Here is a 15,012-nt window from a genome sequence, read left to right on the forward strand (position 1 = left end):
CTGCTAAAATTGCGCGCGTGCTTAACCAATCGTAGTTACTATAATTTTTAGCAATATTTGGATATACACTACTGATTAGTTCATATTTATTAGATGTGAATTGGCAAATCGTAGTTGGAATCGATATTAATCCACTGCAAGGATCTATCGGAACTTGTCCATTTCCGATTCGCAGCAGCTCTTTTGAAAAAACCTACGCAGTTCTATCGTTTTGCAGCAAAACTCGCATATTCATGGTCAATGAAATGGTTTTAACAAACCTCCACAAATGCGATGACTTCAGACATGCGTTTAGCTCATCTGCCGCTGTTGATTTTGGAATCACGGGAAGTGTTTGTCTAAAGTTGCCCGACAGCAATATCATCACTCCTCCAAAGCAACGATTATTGTTGCGCAAATCTCTCAGTGTTCGGTCGAGTGCTTCTAATGATCGTTTGTGGGCCATTGTGCATTCATCCCATATGATTAACTTACATTTTTTTAAAACTTGTGCCATTGCTGATTGCTTTGAAATATTGCAAACAGGACTTTCGTGTATTTGCAAGTTTAATGGAAGCTTTAATGCTGATTGTGCCATTCTTCCACCTTCTAACAGTGTTGCAGCAATCCCGGTAGATGCAAGAGCTAATGCAATACCAACTTGACCACGTATTGCTGCTAGTATTAAAGACAGTAGGAACGTTTTGCCAGTCCCGCCGGGCGCATCGAGGAAAAATATGCCACCGTTTCCACTATCTACAGCATTTATTAGCTGATTTTACGCACTGCTTTTCTGTTCATTCAACAGTGGAACATTTGTTTGTACTTGTTGTTGCAAGTGAGTTATATCGTAAGCACGCTCGCGTTCCAATTCGCGTCTCACTAAATCCCTTGTTTGACAACTTGGTGCCGGCATATGAACTTCAATCAATAGTTTTCCACTCATAAGTAAACATAAATCTTCAGTAAGGACTAATGCTTCATTGTAGATGTCAGCGTTCATTTGTAAGTCGACATTTCTCGTCGCTAATCGCAGGCGATGCAAAATATCTTCTGCCATGTCATCTTTGTACGTATCCCATAATAGACGCGGGTTTGAAGGCTGACATGTCGAAATTATAATAGCGAATAGTGTACGAACTGCAGTGGCTGGTGAAGAAGCTATTGCATCCGCTGGCGTTTGATTCCAGTGACTGTCGTGTTCAAGCAATTGCAATTGTTGACATGCTTCTCGAAATGTTGCACAAATGGTACCATCTACAGTCCTAAATGATTCAAATGAAGTTGAACCGCGTACATTAATCAAAAGCAAACGTAGATAAAAGCAATCATCGTTCTTTGGATGGATTGTATAAATTCTTCCCAATACATCAGTTGAAAAAACACCTGGATAACCATCTACCGGATGGCCGTTCTTCCTGCGCAACCATTTCTTCGACGATGCATTCCATGTATAATACCGAGGCATCTCCTAGTAAAGTAATGTTCTCGCGAACGGATCACTGGCGCAAGTTGCAAAGAAACTTGTTAAAGTGGTTGCTGGTGGTATTTCCGTTCGCTGTACTATGTTCTCTGCGTTGAAATAAACTCGCTGGCCATTCTATAAAAGAGCTGCCAGATGCACAACAGTAGGATGGCGTTCATGAATTGCAAATGAAAATATTCTCCAGATTGCTTCATTGCAGTTCACATATCTGCTCATTTGAAATTTGCTAATTTCATCTCGTTCAACGCCAATAACCGCCATATCGCTTCCTTTGGTGACATATTTGCAAACATACTTAATTGATTTTATTGAACTGCAATACTCAACATTTATATGTGTTTTGAATGCCTTAGACAAAATTGGCGAATATGGAACTATCCATGTGTTATCAACTACGAAATTCTTTCCTTTCAATTGAGTGATGAATGTTCTGCCATTGTCAGCGGGTGAGCGACGCCGATAGAGAGGGTATCCGTCGTTTCCAGTTTGAGTTTCCGAAGTAAAACAGTATCACGCGACTGCAAATTTTCTCCAACAACAACAATTGATATTTCGCTAACTGTAGGTGCATTATATTGTCTTTCATGTGTCCCTGTTGGTCTTTTGTCCGCTTGTATGATTATACTATGATCATCTGTTGGCATACGTTCCAACGAAATCGTAAACAGTTTAATGAGGCCATTGTATTCGTGTAACATTTGCTGCAATTGTTCGATTATTTCTCTTTTCGTTGTATTGAAGATAGCACAACGCCGATTTACTTCATCATGTGAATCTCCCAGAAAGTATATTTGGAGATATTTGTGTTCTTGATCTGGATGCGGCAACAGCGATCCAGCGAGATGAAAAATTTGCCCATGAACCTGTATAATTGGAGGAAAGCTCTGTAGTTTCTGTCGAATATTGTTTGGCTAAAATACCTTAAACGTTGGATTGTAGTTTTGTTCATTTACAATTTCACCGCCGTGCTTTAAGAAATGCCTCGAGTGAGGAGATGCACCGTAAAGCAGCTGGAACAATGGCTGTGGTGGTGGAAGCAATTCTGGCAACTTAACCTTTCCCCCGACGCAACATAACCCTGGCGGTTCAGTTTTAAATTTGACTGCATTGCAATATTGACAAACTACTGACATCTGACCGATTTGAACAGATGCGCTATATTGAATGTTTGGATCATATCGAAAACCTGCCCGTTCAATGTTCACAAAAGAAAGATGTTGCCGCTGTTGTCGTCGAATAATCGCATGTTGTGATCCTACTTCATCACTTTGGCGAGCACGAACTTCCCTTCTTCTCGATCGTTGTTGCTCATTGTGAACTTCATCTTCTAACTGGTGCGTGCTATTCTCCAGCAGTCTATTTCGTGGTGATACCCTCTCAATAACACTTTCCCTTTGACGTGCTCTGCTATTTCGTGTTCTCCTTGCGGCCTGGGAACTCCGAGAAGTGTTACCATACGTACTGATTCTTGGCATCGTAACAAATATCTAATTGGAAATGATCATTCATTTGTATAAAGTTCATATAAGGTTTTACGGACCAACAGCTTACCTTTGAAAACTCCAAAAATGAATGAATTAAACTAAGGAAGCAGATCAATTGAATGATAAATTCCAATGTACATAAATCGGTATTCGCCAACACGCTAAATCACTTTCACTAAATAACTCACTTTATAAAACAAAATATATCAAGATATCAGTAAAGCAAGGCGCATTTTTATTGCCCTCTAAATTTTGCGTGTTCGATTGCAAAGCAAAATTGGCGTGTAATTTAATTTGTGCTTGTTTCATAAAACTGCCATTTCCATAAACCAAAAATAGCACGTAACACAACCAAAATTACGATATAACCGCTACTGTCACCGATAAATAAACAAAAATAGCAAGAAACAACCAAAATGTCGTGCTAGGTGGAAAATGAGATAAATATATGGTGGATCAACTACCAAAATAATTAAAGATTGTATGGGAGGTACCACGCCTCTTTTTTATATAAATCCAAGTTTTATGGGTGAGAATGTTGTTGTTTCCTATAGTTCTATACCAATTTTCATGTTCATACCAGAGAACGGCTTCCGTTGAGCGCAAAAATGTTCATGCACGATCAATACCCGAACTATCAGCCCACTCGGCTCAAGCGCTCAAAATGGCATTCGTGAATGTTTTCGCTACTGAGCTAAATTCAGCTCAATTGCGGTAAATTCGTTTGCTTGCTGAGTTTATTCACGCTCGTGTTGAAACAGCTCCACTCAGGCGTTCGCTCATTCGGCTCAACAATGATCGTGTTGAATGAAAACAAAAACACAAAAGAGCAAACTCAACGCCTATGAGCAAACTCAATGGGTATGAGCAAACTCAACGCATATGAATGAACTCACTGTGCTTGAATAAAAGCGCCGTCTCCTTAAGCGATTTGCAGCACTTACATATGTTTGAAGAATTTTTTGGCAAATATTTTAAAATATTGTTACAGCATTGGCAGTATATAAATCCATTCCAAATAGTGCCATCCTCTTTAATTATTTCAGATAATATATTCCAAACATGGCTCCTTCCCGTATGTCGGGCTGACAATGTGTAGGCGTTTTTACATATTTTTTCTAAAATATCTTCTTGCTCCATATCGACGGGATGACAAATACATACTAAAATGTAAGTTGTGTACCAAATTCTTAGTGCAATGCATGTGACACATAAGCTGATCGCGAACAAAGCATACAAAAACAGTATACATACCAGAGAACTGCAAAACTCACTTTTTCCTTAAATCAGCTCATACGCAAAAGTTTCTATTCAATTCCAATCACTGAGCGAAAGTGAGCTAAACATTTCGTGAAGTGAGCGAGCATGAGCTAAATATTTCGTGAAGTGAGCAAACGTGAGCAAAGCATTTCAGACCGAAGGCTCACATTGTACGCGAATGAGCGATTCGGCAACATGAGCTGATTTTTACTCAACGCTGTGTTTCGCTCAGTGATTGGACTTGAATAGAAACTTTTGCGTATGAGCTGATTCAAGGAAAAAGTGAGTTTTGCAGTTCTCTGGTTCCTACCTTAAACACTTTTGAAGATATTCACCTTGAAAAATTCAGTTTGTATGGAAGGTGCCACGCACCCTTTTCCGATTACCCCTTCTTTTATATGTAAGAAGGCTTTTGATACCATATATATAATCTGTACATACTCACATAGTACATACTTATATTCAAAGTCCACATCGGCAACTACCTCTTGTTCTTCGTCATAGAACAAGCAGGATTACATACATGCAAACATTTTACGCATATTGCATGCACATAATTGAGCACATATCGTGCATGCATAGTTCCAAAGTGACCTCTTTAACGAGTGCACAAACAGGGACATTCAGATAAGTCCGCATATACATAATTAAAAATTGAATATATACTACATACATATAACCGAGCGAACGCTAAAACTGAAAAAAAAACGCGTATTTTATTAGTTTTAACAGCAATTAAAGCTCTTACCGACGTGAAAGAATTTTACGGTTCTCAAAATTTATCGGTTTATCTTAAATCGAAGGAAAAAATTATACATATACATATATTACCATTTTCATCTAAATGAACACAGATTCAAAGGAATCTAAATCTCATCAATTTCTAAAAATACCAAAAATTATTTCGGATGAAAAAAGTCCATGTACACCGGCAGAAGCTACACGCTCGAAGCAAGGTGCTACAAAACAAAAACGGTATAAAGATATTTCGTACGCTAAATTTTTATCAGAGAGTGACAGCCTAATACGATACTGCACTCGATTCTCATCTTCGCCGATTCAAGATAACTCTGAATCGGTACTGGAAATCAAGAATCAAAACATTGACAATTTTTGGACACGTCTCCAAGCGGCTTATGACGCCATTGCAGAAACAGACGATTCGGATCTTCCGGAAAATTTCAAAACCTCGGCTTACTCCAAATATGAAAATTGCCTTGACCAATATGAAGAGACAAAAGCCAAAAGTGAAGAATTCGTAAAACTTCAATCCACTGTTTCGAATTGTTTGTCGGTTCTATCGACACAGAATATTCCCACTGACAATTGGGACCCCATACTGGTAAACATATGCTCCGCGGCATTACCAGAAAAATCGTTGGTTTTGTGGGAGCAATCGCTCTCTTCGCGAAGAAAGTGCCCAACGTGGCAACAAATAAAAGATTTCCTAACTACCCAATATGAAATTGCGGAAAGGGTAGATAAAAAAATGGTCAGAACTAAAAACGTTCAACACGACCTAAATCGAAGCTTCATTAGGCCCCAAGCTAATAACAACAACAACTTAAATCGTAGTTTTTTTAAAACACAATCGTTCACTTCCGAACAAAACAAACATACGTCATGCGAATTATGCACAGGAGGGCATAAGCTTAAATCTTGCGATAAGTTTGAAAAATTGAATATTAATGAAAGGAAAAACTTTGTCAGATCAAAAAGACTCTGTACAAATTGTTTGTCCCATTCACACAATGTAAATAATTGCGAAAGCAAATTCAGTTGCGTATATTGCCACAAAAGGCATCATTCAATGTTTCACTTCAATAATTTCCCCAACACACCCTAAACTAGCGCTTTCTCAAAAAGAGCCACGGGTTTAGTTGCAACCGCAACTCCCGAATCTCAAAATTCCGAAATATGCCAAGAAGCACCACGCTGCTCAAAAGCTTTAAAAACTCAAACGCTACACAGCGCAAATCAAAGTAGGGTACTACTACCCACAGCAGTCGTTTCCATCGAACATCGAAGAGAACTGTTTACGCTCAGAGCCCTAATAGACCAAGGATCACAACGATCTTTCATAGCGTCTAGGGCACAAACTATGCTAAATCTGCCATCTAAACAAACCAACTTTGAAATTACGGGAATGGGAGTAGTTCAAAACTCTAATAAAATCTGTCCCATTACCCTATTTTCCCCCAAAGCGGATATAAGAATACAAGCAGAAGCTATAGTCTTACCACAATTAACCAATATGTTATGAAGCTATCATATAAATAGCAGGCATTGGGAAAAGGTTTCACACCTTAAGTTAGCAGATCCCAACTGCAACACCCCCGCTCAAATAGACCTTCTTTTAGGCAGCGATCTCATATCCCAAATAATACTCGAAGGTTTTGAGAAAATTTCAAACACACTTTTGGCACAAAAGACTATTTTCGGTTGGATCCTAAGTGGACTAGTCACAGAACCAGTCACAACAATGACAACTCAAGTTGAGGAAATCTCAAACGAGTACCTCATTTCACAGTTGAGAAAATTTTGGGATTTAGAAGAACTCCCCCCCTTTCAATCATAACCCCCGAAGATCAGTATTGTGAAGGCTTTTACAAAGCCACAACTACTAGATCAGATAATGGTCGGTATGTCGTACGACTACCACTAAAACAACAATTTCCAGACAAACTCGCCTTAGGTCACTTTCGCACCTCAGCAATACAGCAGTTTCTAAGTATGGAAAAAAACCTACTTAGAAAAGGTGAGCTTAAACAAGATTATGATGGTGTCTTCGAAGAATACCTCCACTTAGACCACATGGAGGAAGTAAGCCCATGCGAAAAAATTTCAAAAGGCAAATATTACTCATTCTACTTGCCACATCATGCAGTAGTAAAGCCTGACAAAAAAAAAACAAAGGTTAGAGTTGTCTTCAATGCTTCAAGATCCACTAGCTCAGGGAATTTCCTAAATGATATTCTATTTACGGGACCCACACTCCAACCAGATTTAATGCTCCTCATATTAAATTGGCGTACTTATATGCAAATACGTATTCAATGGGGATGTCGAAAAAATGTATCGACAAATAATTGTTCATAAAGATGATCAAGATTTTCAACGGATTATTTTCCGAAAATCTCCCAATAGTCCACTACGCGACTTTAAATTGAAAACAGTTACCTTTGGCGTAAACTGTGCCCCTTATCTAGCCATCCGTACACTCCACGAACTGGCAGATGACACAAAGTCAGAGTTTCCACTGGCAACACAAGTCTTAAAAACATAAACGTATGTAGACGATATCCTGTCTGGGAACCACAGCCTCTCACAAGCATACGAGTCCTTGTCACAAGTGATAAAGGCCCTCAACACCGCAGGGTTTCCCCTAAAAAAGATCACAGCTAATCACCCAAATATCTTAAAAAATATACCAAACGATACGATTGGATACTAATTTTCTTATATTCGAAAAGGAAAGTACCACACAAACTCTGGGCATCCAATGGAATGCGATATCGAACCAGTTTTCATACACGACTGAGTCCAAATCCGCATTATCCGCCATTACAAAACGCCAAATTCTCTCCTCTGGGGCAAAACATTTTGACCCCGCAGGATGGCTTTCGCCAATTATGATACAAGCCAAAATCCTGATACAAGAATTATGGCTAGATGGTACCGACTGGGACGAGCAAGTAAAACCACTTCGTCTAGAAAAGTGGTCCCAGTTCGCGAGTAATCTGAACGACATCTCGCAGATACAAGTTCCACGGTGGGTAAACTATTCTCCCGAATACAAAGTGGAACGACACGGCTTTTGTGACACCTCTGAAAAGGCATATTGTGCCACCATATATGTGCGCACACAAAGCGATACCGCAACCACAAGCCACTTATTAGTAGCAAAAGCAAAAGTTGCGCCTCTAAACACGATAAGTCTACCACGACTTGAACTCTGCGGCGCCCTGCTAAACTAGTTTCCATGGTGCAGACCCACTTAGACATGGCGAAATACAAGCTATATCTCTGGTCTGATTCCGAAATAGTCCTAGCCTGGTTGGAAAACCCCCACATTCGTGGAAAACATATATTTCTAACAGAACCTGGCAAATACTTGGCCTAGTGGGATCCTCCGTAGCTAGTGCTGACAATCCTGCCTATCTAGGTACAAGAGGGTGCAAACCCCTGCACCTTGCCACCACCCGGCTCTGGTGGAATGGCCCTCGATGATTGGAAAAGTCGAAAAATCGACACCTACCACACAATATTGGGGGATAAAGACATACTTTAACGATTTTCATCGTTCCCCCGAGCCCTCAGAGTCGTCGCCTATATGCTCCAGTTCATAGAGCGACTTAAACATAAACTGAAAGGAGCAACTTACCCCCTAATGTGATACATTGACGCACCAAGCCTTACAAAAGGCAAAGGTCGCTCCTATCGCATCAACTCAAACGCGCTACTTCAGCCGCGACACATCATCACTAAGAGAATCGAAGCCGATTGATAAAAAGAGCTCATTTTTAGTTCTAAACGCGTTTCTAGACACGAAAGGGCTGCTTCGGGCCAATGGTCGGCTTGCTAATTTAAGCATAACATACAACGAGCGACACCCCATAATAATACCATTCCACGTCTGAAGCCCCAAATCAAGAAATGCATTTTCATGTGCAAGATCTGCACTGTGCATAAACAGAAAATGCGAACGCAGATTATGGCAGCATTTCCACCTGAACGCTGCAACTTTGCTCCGCCTTTTACCACTATTGGTGTCGATTTTGCTGGTCCTTTTCAGATAAAGGCTTCCATGCTAAGATCTCCTTCCCTCATGAAAGGCTATGTGGCTGTTTTTGTCTGTTTCACAACAAAATCAGTACACCTTGAGCTATGTACTAATCTGACCAGGGAGGCTGTTCTTGCCACATTTGCTCGCTTTGTCGCAAGACGGGGTTTTCCTTCAAAAATCATGAGCGATAATGGCAAAACATTTATTGGACCTCAAAGAACTACAGAAAAACAGTTTGCGGAGTTCATGAAACAAGTGTCACCTGATATTGTTCAAAAATACGCCCCTCAAGGTATAAATTGGCAGTTCATCCCCCCAAGCGCTCCTCATATGGGTGGTTTATGGGAATCAGCTGTAAAAAGCTTTAAATCTCATTTCAAGAAGCTCGCTGGCAACGTCAAATTCAATTATGAAGAATTCACGACATTGTTAACCATCGAAGCTGTTCTCAACTCACGGCCTCTCGCTGTACTCTCGCAAGACCCCTCAGACTTCGCTGCCCTTACCCCAGGGTATTTTCTTAAAGGAGCGCCCATTTTGGCCGCACCTGAGCCAGGGATGGAGTCGCCGTCCTTACTAAAAAGATGGGAACGAATTAAAATTCTCCACATAACTTCAGCCGCCGATGGAAAGAAGAGTATTTAAAGGACCTTCACAAAAGGTATAAATGGAAAATCCCAGAACAGGCGCCAATGCTTGGAGATTGTGTCCTAGTTCACGACGATTGTCTCCCCCACAGAATGGCCGCTTGGCCGCATAGTGAAACTTCACTATGGTTCAGATGGTCACATTCGGGTGGTTGACCTCCGTACGCAAAATGGAACGCTAACCCGGCCGCTTGTTAAATTATGTTTCTTGCCAACTGCCGCTACTTACGAAAACGTAAATAATAACCATTCCTAAACCTATACGAAAAGCCGGGAAAAAGAAAATAAATTAATAATAGGTCGATATTATTAAGAAAAACCGCAAAGATAGTTATCATAAGCTTCAAGCCGTAAGACAGACGTAGACCTACATATATCTTGCAACCCCACAGACGGACGATCATTTAGTCATGCCACCTAAAGTGGCACCCTGTTCATACGCGCTTACAGGCAATCAAATTATAACCATTACGATTTTTCTTTCTTCATACAGATAGATATGGACGCCGATACACCTGTAACCCCCACGCCAACTCTCCGTTCGGCTGTTACTGTGCCTCGCTCTGGAACTGTTCCAGTAGCAGCGCCCCGATCCATCACGGCAGCAACGGCGCCAACCGTTGCACGAAGCTCAACACGCGCAGCACCGACGCCGGCGCCTCCGAAAACGCACCACACCAGATGTCCGCTCTGTTGCCGTTCACATAGGCTGCAGCATTGCTCCATTTTCAAGCGAATTTTACCTGTACAACGTCAGAAGGTGGCACAGGCACATGGGCATTGTTTAAACTGCTTGGCCCAGTCACACGCCACGCTTGAGTGCGAATCTGACACCTTGTGCCGGTTGTGTGAAAGACCGCATCATACCTTACTGCATCGGAACGCCGGACATCCTGTCTCCCCAACTGTACTCGGCCGCCGTACGGCCACCCGACGATCGCAGCCAAACCGTGTGGCACGACCACGACATCCAGAAGCTGGATGGCCCTGGCGCCCACTCAATGCGACATCCACGCGCATCCAGATAAGGCCACAACCTCACCGCCCCACCGGCCTGAGCGGCGTTGTAGCTACGCTACAGGCACTATAGCGTCTACTAGGCTAGTCCTCGCGTAGGGGGCCGGGATGTCGAAATGAACTCCAGTCGGCAGCACTGAATAAGTACAACACTCTCCACATCAACACACTAATCATAAAAAAAGGCAGCACTGAATAAATACAACACTCTCCACATCAACAAGCTAATCAGAAACAAGAAAAAACGTTAACTTCGGTTGCACCGAAGCTAAATACCCTTCACAGGTGCATTTCTGTTAGTAACTATGTGTTCAGTTTGTATGGAAGCTATATGCTATAGTAATCCGTTGTAAACAAGTTTTTAGAGATTACATTGATGCCTTAAAAAATAACATATATCAAATTTTGTCAATATATTTTGTCAAATGTGAAAGTGGTTCATACAAGAACTTAACATAACTTATAAAATAACATATACCAAATTTCGTGAATATATCTTGTCAAATGTGAAAGTTTTTTATACAAGCATTTGATTCCGATCGTTCAGTTTGTATGGCAGCTATATGTTATAGTGGTCCAATATCGGCCGTTCCGACAAATGAGCAGCTTCTTGAGGAGAAAATGACGTTTGCAAAATTTCAAAACGATATCTTAAAAACTGAGAAACTAGTTCGTATATATACAGACAGACGGACAGACGGACAGACAGACAGACGGACATGGCTAAATCGACTCAGCTCGACATACTGATCATTTATACATATACTTTATAGGGTCTCCGACGATTCCTTCTGGGTGTTACAAACTTCGTGACAAACTTAATATACCCTGTTCAGGGTATAAAAAGAAAAGGGCATCACTGATCCTCTCCACATCCAACGGTTTTTGTTCCTGTTTCATTTTGTACCCAAGGGAAGGTGAAGCTGTGATGGCACTTGTTCCACACAGTTCCAAAAAGGCACGTACGCCGACACACGTGCGCCCCGGTCAGTTCACCAACACCGCAACAAAAAAGGAAAAATTTAAATTTATTTAACATTCGAAGCCAGACATTTTTAACGTTACGATAAACGTATAGTGAAGAAGATATTGTGAAACTTATATAGTGAAGAAGCGATTGTAGAGCTTATATATGTAGCTCATCAAGATATTTTAAAGTTTACATACTAGTGAAGAAGCGAGATTGGAAAGTCCATAGTGAAGCAGAAATATTGTAACGTTTATATAGTGAAGCAGAAGTATTGTAAAGCTTATATAGTGAAAAAGAGATATTGTAAAGAATAAATACGAAGAGATACTGTGAAATTTCTATTGTAACAAAAATGGAATAAAATAAAATATACTAAAGCGTTCCTGTACCCTAATAATTTGTGAACAAAATAAATATATTGGTTTAATAACTGTATTTACCCCCAGTCCAGAAATAAATGACACAAAAAGGTGTGGAATTCAAAATACTTTTTCTTGTTGATAATGCACATTAGAAAAAAAACCCAACAGTTTGTCAGACATATAGTATCTTCTGACGACAGTGCTATTTTTAAGCCAATACATGATACTTTCGTATTTATGGATTTAATTTAAACTGTAAACTAAATTTATTTTCTGGTAATACATATTTTTTTTATCATTTTACAATTGTACCTAGCATATAAACTCTCGTAAAGATGTATCCACACCCCCTTATGTGGACAGCCAGACCTGCGTGTATTTATACGGCGAGTCAGATGGAAGCGAGCGAAATTGGCGCGCCAGTCGTTGGGGCTTGTTGAAGTTGGCACGGTGATTTATACGGCGGTGATGGTCCTTTGGCTTCTGGTGAGGAGTAGTTACTCCCAGACGGCGGTTGACTGTAGAATACAGGGCAGTATTTTCCCGGCTCCTTACTGCCTATTGCTGCTGACTGCTGGGCGACCGTCCTCGCTGGCGAGCTGGAAGAAATGATCGCATTCGGTATGAAGTGCTTGCTTATCTAGCAGCATAGTGCAGCTTTCGTCAGTGTAGAGAGGTAAGTTGTGTGCGTAGCTTTGGTCAATGCTGTGAGGTGAAGTTTACTACGTGCAGGATAATTCTAGTATGGTGGAAAGCTCTATGTTGAGGTATGGTGGGGGTAAATGATGTACAGTGTTGAAGTAAATTATTGTAAGGTGGTGAAAGCCACGTTACAAAGTTTGACATTTTTTAGCATAACATCATTCAGAACGTTTTGTCATTTAATGGTGAATTGTTTTATTTACAGGGAATTAAAAAATTCATCTCGGCCAAAAAATGGAATTAACTGAACATTTTCATGCGATCATTTTTCACAACTTTCGACGTGGATTATCACGACATGGGTGCATCGATGAACTAAAATCTTTGTATGGCTATGAAGCACCATCCTATAGCACTGTGAAAAACTGGTACAACGAATTCAATCGTGGCCAATCAAAGACGAATTCCGTGAAGGTCGTCCAAAAACAGGCGTTGTGCCAGAAAACATCGATGCCGTACGTGAACTGATAATGCAAGACCGTCATGTAACATACCTTCAGATAGAGGCATGCCTGTGCATTTCTTCCACCAGCATACATTCGATATTGCTTGAACACCTGGCCGTAAAAAAGGTTTGTTCTCTTTGGATCCCGCACAATTTGACAATCGCTGAAAAAAAGGCTCGTGTGGATTGGTGTAAAGAAATGCTGAAAAATACGATCGCGGTGCTTCAAAAGACGTTTATAAGATCGTCACAGGTGACGAATCATGGATCTATGCGTAGGAGCCCGAAACACAGCAATCGACAAAAAAAAATAAAAAATAAAAAACAAAAACAAAAAAAAAACAAAACATTTTCGTTGATAAATATGCCTATTTACATTATTAGGCCAGAAATATATATACCAACCCACGTACTAACAAAAGAAATGTTGGTGTGGATCCAACCAACTATTTTCATAATTTATCTCACATCCATCGTTAGGCGTAAATGTGTTTCCTAAATGATTTGCAAATACGACAGCTTTTTGTACATTCGTTTTGGCGCATGTAGTTTCATTTAATTTTAATGATGCGACATGTTTAATTGTTTATTCATATTTCTTGCAGTTTTCCAGAGTGAATAGTCCGTGGATTTAGTTTAGCCAGAAATATTCAACACCTGTCGTTATGTGTTTAAGCTTTGGGTCGACTTTATTCAGTATACTTTGTAATTTATACCAATTAGTATGCTTATTACATAACGTTGGCTTGGCGGCCGAAATTATTGGCTTTTCATGCAGAGTTAGTAGCGCTTGTGAATGGTCAGAGCTTAAGTCTGAGCCATCTTTAATACTTAAGTTGAGTTTCGGTAGTTTATTGATTATAAAAAAGTCAAGAAGGCCTGGCAATTTCTTTCTACCTCTAGGCCAATAAGTTCTTCGCTCTTCGTATCTGATTATTTTATTATGCCAATAATACGTTACACAAACCACACCCACCTCGATATCACCTACAATCTACATCACACACCAACTACGATACCATTGCATTTTAAACATCAACGAAAAAGAAACAAAAGGGACAGAGAAACGAGAACTTCACTTCTTTGTACCTCGAGCCTGTAGAAGGCACTATAGGAAAAAAAAGATTTGCAATTTGAAAACGTACCGGTACAAGTGCAGTGACAAAAACGCACATAAAACATATCAAAAAGACAGTTCAAAGCATAATGCGTTCAGTGACAAAACAAAAAAATATATATATACCGGTGGAATGCAGTTATAGAAAACAAGATTATTACATGTATGTAAAAACATGTACATAAACTTAAATATTAAATAAATATTAAACAAACGGTTCAAAAAACAAGGAAAAAAGCTATTAAAGCTCATACAGTTATTCAAAGCCAAAATATAACGGGAGCGTGATACAAATCTAAACCTAAATCTAAAATCGTATCACCAAACGTAATTCGGGAGCGATTGGACAATCTTAATTCAATACAATAACAAGGCATATGGAGCACCACGAAAAGGAACACTGGAGCGCACTGGCATACCACAACATTAACAGCTTCACAAACCAAACACTTACTTTCCCCCAAGACCCCCTTGAAGCGAGGCAAAGTAAGTGTATCGTTTTCATTTCTATTTATTATATGTATATAATTCATATAATCCATTTGAGCGGTACAAAACGGGAAAAATTTTATTATATATATACTCAATATATATAAAACGAAAAAAAATTATTGCCTACCCCTGTGTTAGAAACACGTATAACAAACTAATAAAACAACAATTTAAATTCAAGTATCCACTTGCACGATTTTCCGTAATACTCCTTCTGTTTCTCTAAACAGTAAACAGTATATTTAAAATAAACTAGCAAAAGGCA

Source organism: Bactrocera tryoni, unplaced genomic scaffold, assembly GCF_016617805.1.
Source record: "Bactrocera tryoni isolate S06 unplaced genomic scaffold, CSIRO_BtryS06_freeze2 scaffold_7, whole genome shotgun sequence".
NCBI lineage: Eukaryota > Metazoa > Arthropoda > Insecta > Diptera > Tephritidae > Bactrocera > Bactrocera tryoni.